Genomic DNA, 12,611 nt, shown 5'->3' with positions numbered 1-12,611 from the left:
GTCCCCAGAAAGTCATATAAAGACATTTAACTGTGCCAGATAAATGAAGATTCATCAGGACTCAGCGCTCTTTACTGAAATATTGAACTTTCTGTTGCATTTTCAAAGGCTTGCTTTTTATGGCTATTATTAACACCAGTATTAGCTAGGCGTACTTCACACCTTGAGCCTTGTATACAGTAAATGGAAATAAACAGTATTGGCTAAAATAACTCCAAAATAAAGATAGGATTTTTTCTTCTCTTCTTTGCTCAGTGGATGAGGTAAGTCACTGCTTTCTGATTGAAGGCATCAGACTACTCAAAGTGCTGTTGAAATGAGGGTCAGCACATGGACACTTGGAGCCGTCAGTCCCTGGTAGCTTTCTCATACACTTTCTTTCGTTCTTTAGTTTCTTTAGATCTAAGTTTACAACTTGGCACAGCACTTAGAGAAAGCAGTTGGAGACCTACCGCTCATCATTTGTCTGATGTACCTCAGCACACAGCCCATCTCGGAGTCTGGGCAGGCTGTTGTTAGATCCAAGCAAAGATATTTATGGGTTCATGAAAGAGACATCTTTAATCTGTGATTACCAACGTTTGGCTGCCGACTGTCAACTGAGTTTCCTCCAACTCATTAGTGAGGCCCAGCAATGACAGCAACTGCCTTCATAAAGCATGATGAGAAAAGCTTTTAAGCCCTGCTTTATATTTCACATAAGTGTCTCTCTTCCCTTGTGCTTGCTGCTAATGGGCCACGATTATGTGACTGAAAATGTCAATTTGTTCTGTTTGGAGGAGTTGGGCTGTATCCCTATCAGTGCCTCAGGCCTGACTAACATTTTGCCGAAATTCCCCTAGAGAGAGCAGGATAGTTTTATCTTCATTAAGAGATAGGATTGTCCTGAAAAGCAACATAAAAAATAAGCGTACTTCTGTGTGCTTATTACCCCAAGCTAGTCACCTGGGAAACATTAACAAGGCTGCATTTGCAATCCTGTTTATTTAAACAGAGCAGCATGAAAGTTCACAGAAAAATCTCCACAGCTCCCTGAGCATCTGTAGTGCTTCTGCACGGCTCGGCCAGCCTGTGTCTTCAGGCAGTTTGTCTCACACAAGCTGGGAAGCGAAGTCACAGGTCGGCCTGCAGTCAGCAGGAATCTCCACACCTCTCTTAGGCCAGGAGCCGTGTGTGTCCCTGCTGATCCGTACCCATGTGCTCCCCATCCCTCAGGGCTCTCTTCTGGCAGAGAACCGGGCACAGGCAGGTACTTGCTTTTCTGTGAAATGCTCTGTAACCTGGCTGTGCTACAGAAATGATACAGCTGAGAGCTCGCTCTGCTCGGGCAACAGGCAGGAAGGTTCCTTATCCATCTATGCATTGGTCTACTCTTAGGCAAATGCCTCTATTTGCCGAACATCAAACAATATCAGAGGCTTACTGTTCATTCTTTGGAAAGTTTAGCCTGTAATAGCTTGTATCATGATTTTGCTTGTAAAAGTGACTGGCTTTAAGTGGATGCTGAGGCTTTTGTTTACATATCAAGGATGCAGTCCTGTTTGTTACACCCAAATGTGTGGGATGCTTTCCACTGATTTCAGTGGGGCACAGTGCCGACTGCTGTGTGTTCAGAATTTATTTCTATGCAAACCAAGGAAAAGCTCATTCACTTTGGGTAAAAAAGAATTGCACACAGTCCTATCCTTCCCCTTTGTTGTACCTCTCCTGCCGTGGTGCAGATTAAGGTAAAATAAATGGAGTTTATTCACTTACAAGCAGGACAAGATGGCGATTACAGGGCGGAACATTAAACAGGTATGTGCGCCCTTTTGCTTTTATCCAGACATCTCTCGCTCTAGCAGGGCCAGTTTCTGAAAACAGCTTGGCCGTGTTCAGTTTCCTCCAGCAGTCAGTTCCGCACAGGATTAGGCTGTTTCGGGACCGTGAAAATACCTGTGATGTGGATTTCATATGCACCATTTGAACATTTCTATTCCTTGCTTCTGTTCTTTTTTCCTTGTCTTTTGAATCTTTTTGTTTTGCATTTGCATGTATGAACTGCACGGTTTTGTTCAACTGAGCTCCCACTCTGTAGCTCGGCTCCAAATCATAAGTCAAGCTCTTTATGTGCGAGTGGCTTTTTAAGGCAGATCTAATCAGTGCTTCTCTTGGGAATGAAACCAAATGAGCTTCCCTCAGGTTTGCAATTCAGTCCAATTATTTCACAGATCTTTGTTCATTTAATTCCTCTGAAGTGGAACAATCAGAAGAAATGGGTCAGAACTACAGTGCAAACAGTAAATGATGATTTCTCAACTTGAAGAAAATGAGATTTTGGAATGTGTTTATTTATTTAAAAAGCCTTATTCTTCTCTCATGCATCCTAGTGGTGCTTTATTGCAGGCCATAGCAGTCTTGAGAGAACTATTAAAGTAATGTCAGTGCGCCTCACGGCGGAACCACATAGCCAAAGCCTCAGGTACTGTACACAAGCTCAGCTCTCTTATTTGCCCTGGACCTACACCAGTTTAGAGCAGCTGAGAACTTGAAATTCAGTGGAGTGAGTTACAAGGCTATCATAAAAGGAGGAGGTATCACTTCTTGGATAATATCATTACACATGATATCATTAGTCATCTAACAGATTCAGAAGGAGACTTCCAGCAGTGTTAATTGCCACTAAACACGTCTTTTTGACAACACAGGATGATTACGTACTAGAATTTCTACTTTGGTTATTGACCATCTTCCCCACAGGGCCTGATTCTCTCCACGTTTTGGTTGTTCATTCCAACACCGCGTGGTCTGTGAGGTGTACTGCCTCAGCTGACTGAACAACCGGGGATTACGCTGGGATGCCGAATGCCAGCAATGGGCCTCAAGATGTGGAAGGACGGCTCTGACATAATGGCTGCTTCCAGCTCGGGGCCTGATTCAACTCAGGGGAACCAGTGAAAGTTCCTGGGGGAAACCCTGTTTCACAGTATTGAATTTAGCTGATGCAGAATTGAGGCTCGATAGTGGCAGGCTTGAACCAGCAAGTCACTTCTGACAGAGCTAATCTGAAGTTACGATTCCATTAAGATTTCGTGGAGAATGGAGCTCTGCAGAAAGCGTATCTGTTTTCCCCAAGGAGCAATACACAAACGATTCACAGGTATGTATTACGATGTATTTTTTATATTTACAGAAAAATAACAGTCATTTGACTAGGAATTATTCTCTTTTCAGCAAGTCATGTAAGTGTATGCTTCTGTGTAAGGTGTTATTTGTGGTAGCCTTAGATTAATTCATTCAGTCAAGTTGGTACTATACTTGCAACTGTTTCTCCTTGAGTCAGGAGAGTTTGAAGAAATATTACTTCAGATTCCTTTTTTATGCCAAGCACTGGAAGAGTTCAGTAATTACCTTGTATTGATAACATTTTATAGTGTATAAATGGAGTGATGTGATCTCAGCAATCCCATGCAGCCAGCTGATTAGTTCCTATGAAACCACCTTCCACAGGCCCCAGAGAAGTAGTACTGCGTGCCAACCTGCATCTTATGTTCTTAGCAATTTTCTCTGTTCCTCTTTTAAAAAGGATAGAGCCTCCAATAATTCCATACATACACAAAGCTGATTTTGTCCACATCTTACACTAAGTTATCTTACATTGCATTATCTTTAGACAGAGTTCAAGATTTTGGCACTTCAGCAGGCAGGGAACTGCAAAACACAGGCAAATCAGTACATAAAGGACGGTGATACAAACAGCTTTGGAAACTTAAGGTGTTAGGGTATTGTAGTTTGTTATTGTTTTTGTGAAGTTACAATATATCTTCCTGACAGCAGCTCCCATATCGAACTGATAAAAATGTCTCCCTTTGAATAAGGATTAGACATGATGTTAAGAAGTACAAGTGTGAACATCTCACAATACTGATGTTAAAATGTCCAGATATGTGGTTACTCCTCCCCATTACCCATCCCTGGAAAACGGCAGCATACTTCTTTGAAATGCTCATCTAGGTAGTTTCTCAGTTTTAAGACTTCGTTTCCTTTTTTCCCCACAGAAATATGGATAAATGTGACTGCTAACTGAACAAATATCAGGAGATGTGCAGACTGCCAATTACTTACGCGTTCGAGAGTACTCATGAACTCAAGCTCCTCTTGGCTTGCAGAGCAGCATACACATGATGTGAACTTGTCCCAGGCCCTGGAACTCCCCAGAGGGGAGCCCGTGGGCACACGAGAGCGAACCCAAGCTCCTCTTCCTGCTCTCCAGGCAAAGAAGATGTGAGCAGGGCAGAGCACTGTTATTACCCAGCTGAACAAAGTCAAGCCTGAATCTTCATCAATGCTCTGAGCCCAGGCTAGCAAAGGGCAGGGCAGATTTACATAACTAAGGTCACAAGTGTCAGCTGGCTTGATCCTCTTCTGAGATCTACGTTTTGCCTCACAGACTAGACATTCCCCAAATCCTGTCCTGCTGCTGGATGCAGGAGGACACCGCAGCGTACCTTCCAGCAAGTGATGAGTTTTGAATTCTTCCACTCTATCATGGGCTCATAATTTCATTCTATGATGGACTAAGTCAAGGCTCTGAAAACTCCTGTTGCAATTAACTCCTGTTTTTCTGGTGCATTTGGGAGAAGTTACTGCTGTATCACTTGTCTTTCTTTTTTTCTTTCTTTCTCAGAGGCTACTGATGATTAACCTGAAAACTCACAAGCCAGCTGGTCCTGGAGTTAAAGGGAGCTTCAACTTGACAGACTAACTCTGAAGAAATGGAAAGCAGCTGCAGAAAGATACCTGTGCGAAATTCTTTCTTCCTCAGAAGACTGACAAAGTACATGTTATAAAAAAGTGCAATATATGGACTCAATAATTGTGAGTTTTTTTCCCAGTTTTGTTTCTTTTTTCAATTTTAAAGAAAACAGCTCAAGATTATGTATAATTTTTATGGTCATTTAGCCATTGTGTTATTGGCAGTATTTCTCTAACTCACAGGCATCTAATGAATACAATAAAATGGACCTATTTAAAGACGACAGCATGATATGAGAGGCAATTTCATTATAGGCAAGTACAGGCAAATAACCGTTCTGGACAGGCAGCGTCACAAAACACAGAAAAAGGCGGAAGGCTGTTTCCCCATTTTCTCTCCTGAAAATAGGCTAAAAGCCATGCACCACAACTAACTTACTGAAGACAAAGATTTCCTAAAATGTATTGTTTGAAAAAAAGATTAATAGAAAATACTTTGAGAAGTATCACCTCAGCTCACCAGCCAGTTTCTAGCAGTTATAGGATTTTTAAAGCACAGATATTCACTGTGAATTGGTGTTGGAGAGATTGTACTTTGTGTGTTATGCTCGGAAGGAAGAAAGGGATACTGCGAAACTAGAACGGGAGAGCTCTAAGAAGCAAATCTTTTCAGGGGAAGCCAAAGGAATGTGCACTCTTCATCATATCCCTCGGGTTGGTGCAGAATGTTTCTGCAGCATCTGCTTTGCTGATTGGCAAGAGGATAAGAACATTTCATCTTGGCAAGGTCTTTTGCCCAGAGGTTGCTAGGGAGGAAAGGCCCTGTTTTCAGGACACATGGACTGATATTGTAGTTATTTGTAGAAATACGTGTGCAGTTGGAGGAAAATTTTCTCAGTTCTCCAACTCAACAGGCAACTGGTTTGAAAAGTGGATGGGAAAAGAATGAATCAAGAAGTTATTGGACTGCACTGACACTCGAGGACACAAGATGGCTGCCACTCCTGAGGGAGCCATTGCTAGCCTCACGCCCCTCAAGTCTCTACTGGATAAGCCTGAGAAGTGCTTCTTTTTGAGGTGGACTGCTGAGAAAGCCTGCAGGCAACAGAACACTCTCTGATGCCGGTCAGGTTTAGTAGGGAGCGGGTGATTGATACTGCCTTCCTGGTAACAGCTGGATGCCTCATCTTCTCAGTCTACTGCTATGCCTGTGTTCAGTAATTTGTGGATCCTTGTGGAAGTTAATCTTATTACTGGTGCTATGCATGAATGCACATGAATTATTTTTCTTCATTTTACTAACCTGGCTGTTTAACTCTCAGGTATTTTCTGGTTTATTTTTTCTCTTGTGCGGCAAGCTCATTTCTTCACCTGCTTTTTTAACAGCAATCCAAGTACTATAATTTTCCTGCTTTCTATCTCTTCTGCTACCAGATATGCTACTATTTAACTGAACTTCTATACTTCAACTGGAGATGTGGAACAGAATTTCTTTTCCATCCTGTATACTCACTGCACCAGTGCAAGCTGGCAGAGTGATGCTTTACAACTTTGTTCCCTAGTCTGATTCTCTGATTCTGTTAACTTCTTTTTCTGCCCAGCTAAATTTATAAAGTCAATCTTATTGAAATTTAAGCCCTGCCTCAAATTGCCTGGAACAGTACAAATTCCAAGTTAAAAACTATCAAGGATATTTTTCTGCTGGTCCTGGGTGGTATGGAGAGGTAGAGGGCAGGCAGCATATATGAGATTGCAGAAGTGTGGCTGAAGGCAATAACTCTGAGTGGAGCAAAGAGACTTGAAATGTTAATGATAGGCCAAGGAAGGGAAGAAGGGACGACTTACCGGTGTGGTAGAAATGAGTTGCCTCTATGAAGGAAGGCCCTTCTTAACTGATGTCTCCCATGGGTACTTAAGGCTTAGAGGGTTAGAGCTACAGAGGTATTTGATTTACACAGGAGTTCAGTGCCCACATATTTGATTTTGGAGACAGACCTGAGTGATTTGCCACAGGTCACAAGACTTTTCTCACAGAGGAAGAAACTAAAGCCATTTCTCTACGGAGCAAAGTGGGCACCTAACGACTGGGCTATGTTGCTGCCTGTGCGCAGCAGCTGAAGTATTATCCCTAACAACTAACAGACGTTACTTAGAGCTATTCTGGTAATAGTTCTAAGGTGGCAAATGATTCTCACTTGAAAAACAGTAACTGAGGCACATAAAGATTTGTGAAAAAGCAGAGCGCCAGAATTCAAATCTTCTGTGGTCCAACTGGTGCCTTACTCAAAAGTCTCTTCTTCCTCCAAGGTGTCTAGGAAGCAAATCCCAAATGGCAGCAGGCAGCAGCAGCAGAGGCCTAGTGTGTAACAAAACAAGTTTCTAAATAGAAAGGCACTGATTAAGTATTACTTAAATGTTAGTATTTTCCTGGTCTTCAAAATAAACTAGGAAAGTCTTAAAGTGGGTATTGGCAGCTATGCTTTAATTTTATTAAAGTGAAGATAAAACTAAATACACAGTAAAGTCAGACTAGAAATCTAGAAAATAGAATTCTTGGCACAATAACAAAACAAGAAAACATGAAAGCGGGCAGTAGACGGGCACAGCTGAACAGGGCCTTGAGAGTAAATATGAGAAGTTCATGACATGAAAGACGAAAGAAAACAAGAGGAAGAATTTGGAGAGTGGACTGACAGCTGAGGAGTTTCACTTGCAAGCTGTAAATAAGCTGGAAAAGAATAAAATGAGAAAGTGAGCTCTGAGAGAGAAGACTGTTTTTAATAACCAGGTAGCTGAGGACCCAGGCGTGAAAGACTGTAACATAAGGGGTTGGTTTTTCTTTCCCTTTTTTCCCCTCTCTTTTCTATTTTGAGGTGCTGGAACTCCAGATTTTCCCTTTCTTATTAATTATAATTTCCAGCTGCAAACTATCACTGATGCTTTGCTTAATTGCAGACAGAATGGAACAAAACTGATATTTAATTTGCATATAAAACTACAAAACACTTTGTTGAAATTAGACACGGTAATTCATGGTTGTGTTTTCAAGAGGTGTCTATCAGAGACCAATAATTTTAGGCCACTGAGTTAAATCATCGGTAGTGCCTTGCTGAACATAACTATTTGGATGGATGATGTCTTGCAGCTGTCAGCATGTTGATGGCTACTTGTTGATGGCTCTCAGAGGACCGGTTTAATGATTGTACAAATGAAGCACGAGCTAAACTTGGAAAGAAAATGTCATGGAAATTAGGAAAATGTTGGAAAGAAGGGATATTTGTTCCCTGAAAATAATCACGTTTTCACTTATATCTAACAATTCAGAAAATGGAAAAATGAAAAGGTATTTCTTTTTTCCTGTCGTCTTCAATACCTAGGCAACTGTCCAAACTCTGCCACTAGTAGGTTGAAACCTGCTAGTAAGTAGGTTTGAGCAAGAACATAATTAGCCCATAGGAATTAATATGAGAACTGGAAAATGTTGCCAAATTTAACTACAGCACGCAGGATGGTTTTCTGCCTCTTAGTGCCTACTACTGCGACAATGACTGATGACTGTAAACAGCAGTTAAACATTTTTGTCAGTTTGCGTACTTCTCGCTACTAGCCAAGTATGTTTAGAGCCTTAGTGGTTCCATATCAACACCTCTCTTCATTTTGTCTGTATAGCTCTACATTTTAAATGTGCTTGTTCAATCTCTTCTGGGGATCATTTAGCAGAATTAAATCTGTGAGCTTTGCAACTACTCACATTTCATTTTGGACATAATTTCAAATATAATTACTAGCCACATCACTGAGGCTGCCTTTGAAGAGGTACAGTCCCGATACCAATGTCTGGAAGAGCCACCGATATTTAGAGAAGCATTATATTTAGCAAACCAGCTTTTCATTTGGGTAAACTTATGCCAACTAAAAGCCTGTTCCAGCATCTTTAGTGAATTAGCTGAACATTGTGGCACTTAGGAGTCGTACAAAGCCCTCAGCAGCACCTGTGCCTCAGGAGCAGATGAAGCAAGAGGATCAGGAGGAGCAGTTGGTTCAGCAGCTCCCTACCGTACTCTGGCCACACCACGCCAGAGCACGGAGGGTGCTGGAGCCATTTTGGTTCCCTCTCGCCTCGTGTATGTCCCCAGCACACACTTTGTTTGTGTGGTGGAAAGGGGATCTTCTGCTTGACTTGACGTGTAATGGGTGCCTGTATAATAAGCCTTCTTAAAACTGCAGCAAGTTTAAACCTTCTGTTGCCCTTTTTAGTGGGGCTTCAATGCCTGAATGATGCCTGCATCCTTCATAACAGCGGTTCTGTTTCTTGCTATAAGGAGCTTTGCTACCACTTTGTCCTTTTCTTCATAAACTCCCAACTAATCCCACCTTTCCTGATTCTCTTCCCCTTCTCTTCCTTGCCTTTCCTTACTCTCTCCAACAGCTTCGTCATGTTCACCTCTGTTACTGTCGTGCTGCTTTACGGAGGCATGCCTTGCTATATGGACGTCAAATGGTTTTGTGGCACATTTTTCTGGGAGCTGGTATGGAGCACCCTGTCCCAGCTATCCTGTGCTAGCAACAGAAACTGCTCTGAGCAGCTTCGCATCCCAAATTGTCGCTTCCTTTGGAGAGTAGCTGGACTCTCTCAGCTCTATGCAGTGCTCTGTGAAGATGTACCCTGTTCCCCGGGGGAGCACTTTAACGCTCCCCAGTCATTCGGGTGCACGTGGTAGCAGATGGTCAGCGGCTGATAAAAAGTCAGTGAGCTATTGAGAGCTTAACCAAGTCTCTCTCTTCCGTGATCACAATCCATAGGAACAGCTGACATGGAATCTGTGACTGGAGGACCTCTGGCTTTCTTGACAACAAGGAACACGTAGCTGGAAGCAGAGCTGGCTATGCACAGTTACCTGCTACGGGGGCGGGAAGGAGGGGGCTGATGGGGAACCAGTGGTTGTGTGGTTTGGCACCAGTAACGGCTCTGTCGTTCCAGGTAGTGCCCTGTTTGAAGGGAGGAACGGGCAGTGTCTCTCAGTGAATGCAGCTTCTTGAAGAGGACAAAAGGGCTTCACACGAATTTGAAGACTGGGTACTGTTTTCCCTGGTACTACTACAAATTATATTTTTCCAGATTTTTTTAAATGTATTTGCTATGCAAAAGCTTTTAGTGTGGAAAGGGCTGTTTGTTCTAACGCAACAGAAAAGCTTAATATCGCTTATGTCTTCAGTATATATTTTAACAACCCACATAAAACAAAGAATGTTAGTGCTGGAATTTCAGGCTTTAATTAAGGCTTCCACCCCTCTACAGAACTGTAAGTGTAGGCTGGGTATTTCTACAGAGAATGATGACTCCAGGAAGAACCCAGGAGAGAGAAAGGATAACGATCAGTGCAGGCTAGATATTTATACACTGAGAAATCAACTACCTACTCTAAAATTTATGCAATTCAGCTTCACCTAAAAATTGAGAAATAATTCTGTATTTTTTAAAGAAGTTGTTATATTGGCAATACATTACTTTCTTGAATAGAAAATAGTATTTTTAAGCAAACATGCGTGTTATGATAAATGCTTAGACAAATTTAGTTAACTTTCTTTTTCCTTTATGAAACACTTTTTCTCTCAGAGATTTAATTCCATGACATAAAAGATTTGAAGAAACTTAACTTTGATTAAGGTAGGTAAATTGAGGTATTGTGAAGATGTATTATAACTTTAACATAGTATTTTCTCTAAATTTTCTTACACCAATACTACTGAATACCATGACAGACTATGGAAAGTGATGCATTCTAGGTATGGACACTCGTTTTTGTTGATTCAGCCTGATCTCCTTATTGTCCAGATCTGGGACCTTTTGGAAATCTCCACAGCTTTTTCCTGCATTCCCTTCCCAGGCTTCCTTCACGCAGCAACCAGAACACGGGGGTAGGGTGTACAACTAGACCTTGTCGTAGTAGGAAGCCAGGACCTGCAAAGGGTGCGTATCTACGGGTAGTGCCTGGAAAATGAAACCAGTGCTTGAGCCGTTTGAGGGGCAGTAGCAACCTGGCATTGGTGCCCGCCTGGTCGGCTGGCTCCCCTACCAGCGCTTCCAGGACACTGCCTGGTGTTCTTCCAGGGGGAAAATCCACCAAGAAAGGAGGAAAAAAAGCATGCTTTTCAAACGCTTTCTGCCTTCCCAGGCTTTTCTGTTTTGATCCCCCACAAAAACCTGTTACTCTGAAGACCAATGAGACAGCTGCGTGAAAGATCTCGAGTTTCTGATGGGGTTTTAAGGTTTTAGACCTGGTTGGTTCCTCTGATTGGCGCTTGTTGTGTGATGTGGTTCATTTCTCATACGTGAAAGAATTCTTAGCGAGGGCGAGCAGCGCGTAACTCTGCCGCTCCACAAGCACTTAAATGCATTTCTAGTGTCATGTTGTGTTCAATCTACCTGAATTGACATTGTGCAGCAAAGTGCAGTGGCCTCTCACTTACGAATGACATGGCTTCCGCTGGCTCTTGTTCCAGCTGAAGAGTCATCTTATGGAGCTTCCATACATGGTCTTTGTTTGCCGTTTTTCTGGACCCCGCGAAAAGCAGAGTCAGAACCAAACAGGTGACGGCCAGGGGAGTGCGAAACAAGCCTCCGGGGAGCTTCAGTACAAGGAGCGGAGGGAAGCAGGCAGCCTGGCCTGGCTGAGGGCCAGCCTGAAGGCGAGCTCCCTGCAGCAGGTCAGGGAGAGAGGGCCGAAGTGTTGAAGAAGAAACCTATTCAGCGGCACGCCGAGGAGAAACGCCTCGCATGAAGGAGAAGGCGTCGGTCCCAACAGCGGTGCCGTGGCCGGTCTCCTCTCCCCACGGTGCCCCTCGGGCAGGGGGTGCCGGACGGCGGGGCAGAGACCAGCCGCCCCCGCAGGCAAACCCCCCCCGACGGGCTGCCGGGGGCGGGAAACGCTTCCAGCTGGCAGCGGCACGTCCGTCTCCCGCCGTCCTGACCAGGCCCCGCTCCCGCCCGCCCCGCCGCCCTCAACGGGCCGGACCGCCCCGCCGGCGAGGCGGGGGCCGGGGCGGCGGGCAGCCCTTCGCCGGGCCCGGCCCCTCCGCGCCCGCCGGCGGCGGCAAAGGAAGGGGCGGGGGGCGGCGTGTGCGAGGACGCGGAGGCAGGGGAGGGCGGCGGGGAGCCGGCTTTCTCTGGCGGCGCGGAGCTCTCCTCTCCAGCGGCAGCCGGCCCCCTCCGCCCGGTCTCTCCCCGCGGCCTGGACCGCGGGGCGGCGGCTGAGGAGGCAGCGGCGAGCGCGGCCGGGAGCCGGGTGGCGTCGGCGAGGGGACCCCGCCGGGCCGAGAGGGAGCGAGGCTGAGGCGGGCTGCGCGCCGGCTGCCGCCCCGCCGCCCCCGCGGATGGGAGGGGATGAGCGGCCGCCCGGGCGCGGCTGCGCCCCGCGGGCAGTGAGGGCCTCGGGGGCCGGGGCGTGGGTCGCTGCGGCGGGGCTCGGCGGGGCCGGGGGAGCCGCCTCGCAGGGTCACGTCGCGGTTGGGGCGGGGGACGGCGTCGCCGCCCGGGGCTGCGGATCGCTGCCCCGCCAGCGGCCCCGGGCCGGCCGTGCCCTTCCCGCGGCGGGCTCCCGACTTTCCTCGGCGTGGCCAGAAATGTGCCGAGGCGCCGCCGAGCCGCTTTGACGTCTTGATCCTCTCCGAGAACTTAACGGGATCGCAAAGCCCTCCGAGCGGCTTTTCCCGGTGAGCCGGGCTTAGGGGCGCGGGCGGATTACAGGGGAAGCCCGCGCCCCGCCGGGGGGCGGCCGCGGCGGGCCCTGCCCTGCCCCGCCGGGCCGGGCCGGGCCCGAGGGCTGCTGCCGCCGCCGGGGAGGGCGGGCTGCCGCTGCCGGCGCTTCCCGGCGCCG

General features: G+C 46.0%; 1 long non-coding RNA gene across 1 annotated transcript; it reads left to right on the top strand.

Moving 5' to 3' along the window:
* Positions 1–4,076: 4,076 nt before the first annotated feature.
* LOC148055799 (uncharacterized) lies at positions 4,077–5,020 on the top strand. The gene is made up of 2 exons (XR_015705009.1): positions 4,077–4,493; positions 4,667–5,020. It is a non-coding gene; the product is annotated as an uncharacterized LOC148055799 (long non-coding RNA).
* The last annotated feature ends 7,591 nt before the right edge of the window (positions 5,021–12,611 follow it).

The sequence above is a fragment of the Nipponia nippon genome, unplaced genomic scaffold (assembly GCF_047370975.1).
Source record: "Nipponia nippon isolate SJK-2023a ecotype South Korea unplaced genomic scaffold, ASM4737097v1 scaffold_2, whole genome shotgun sequence".
NCBI lineage: Eukaryota > Metazoa > Chordata > Aves > Pelecaniformes > Threskiornithidae > Nipponia > Nipponia nippon.
The sequence above is the reverse complement of the archived record's forward strand: the minus strand, read 5'-3'. Positions and strand labels throughout refer to the sequence as shown.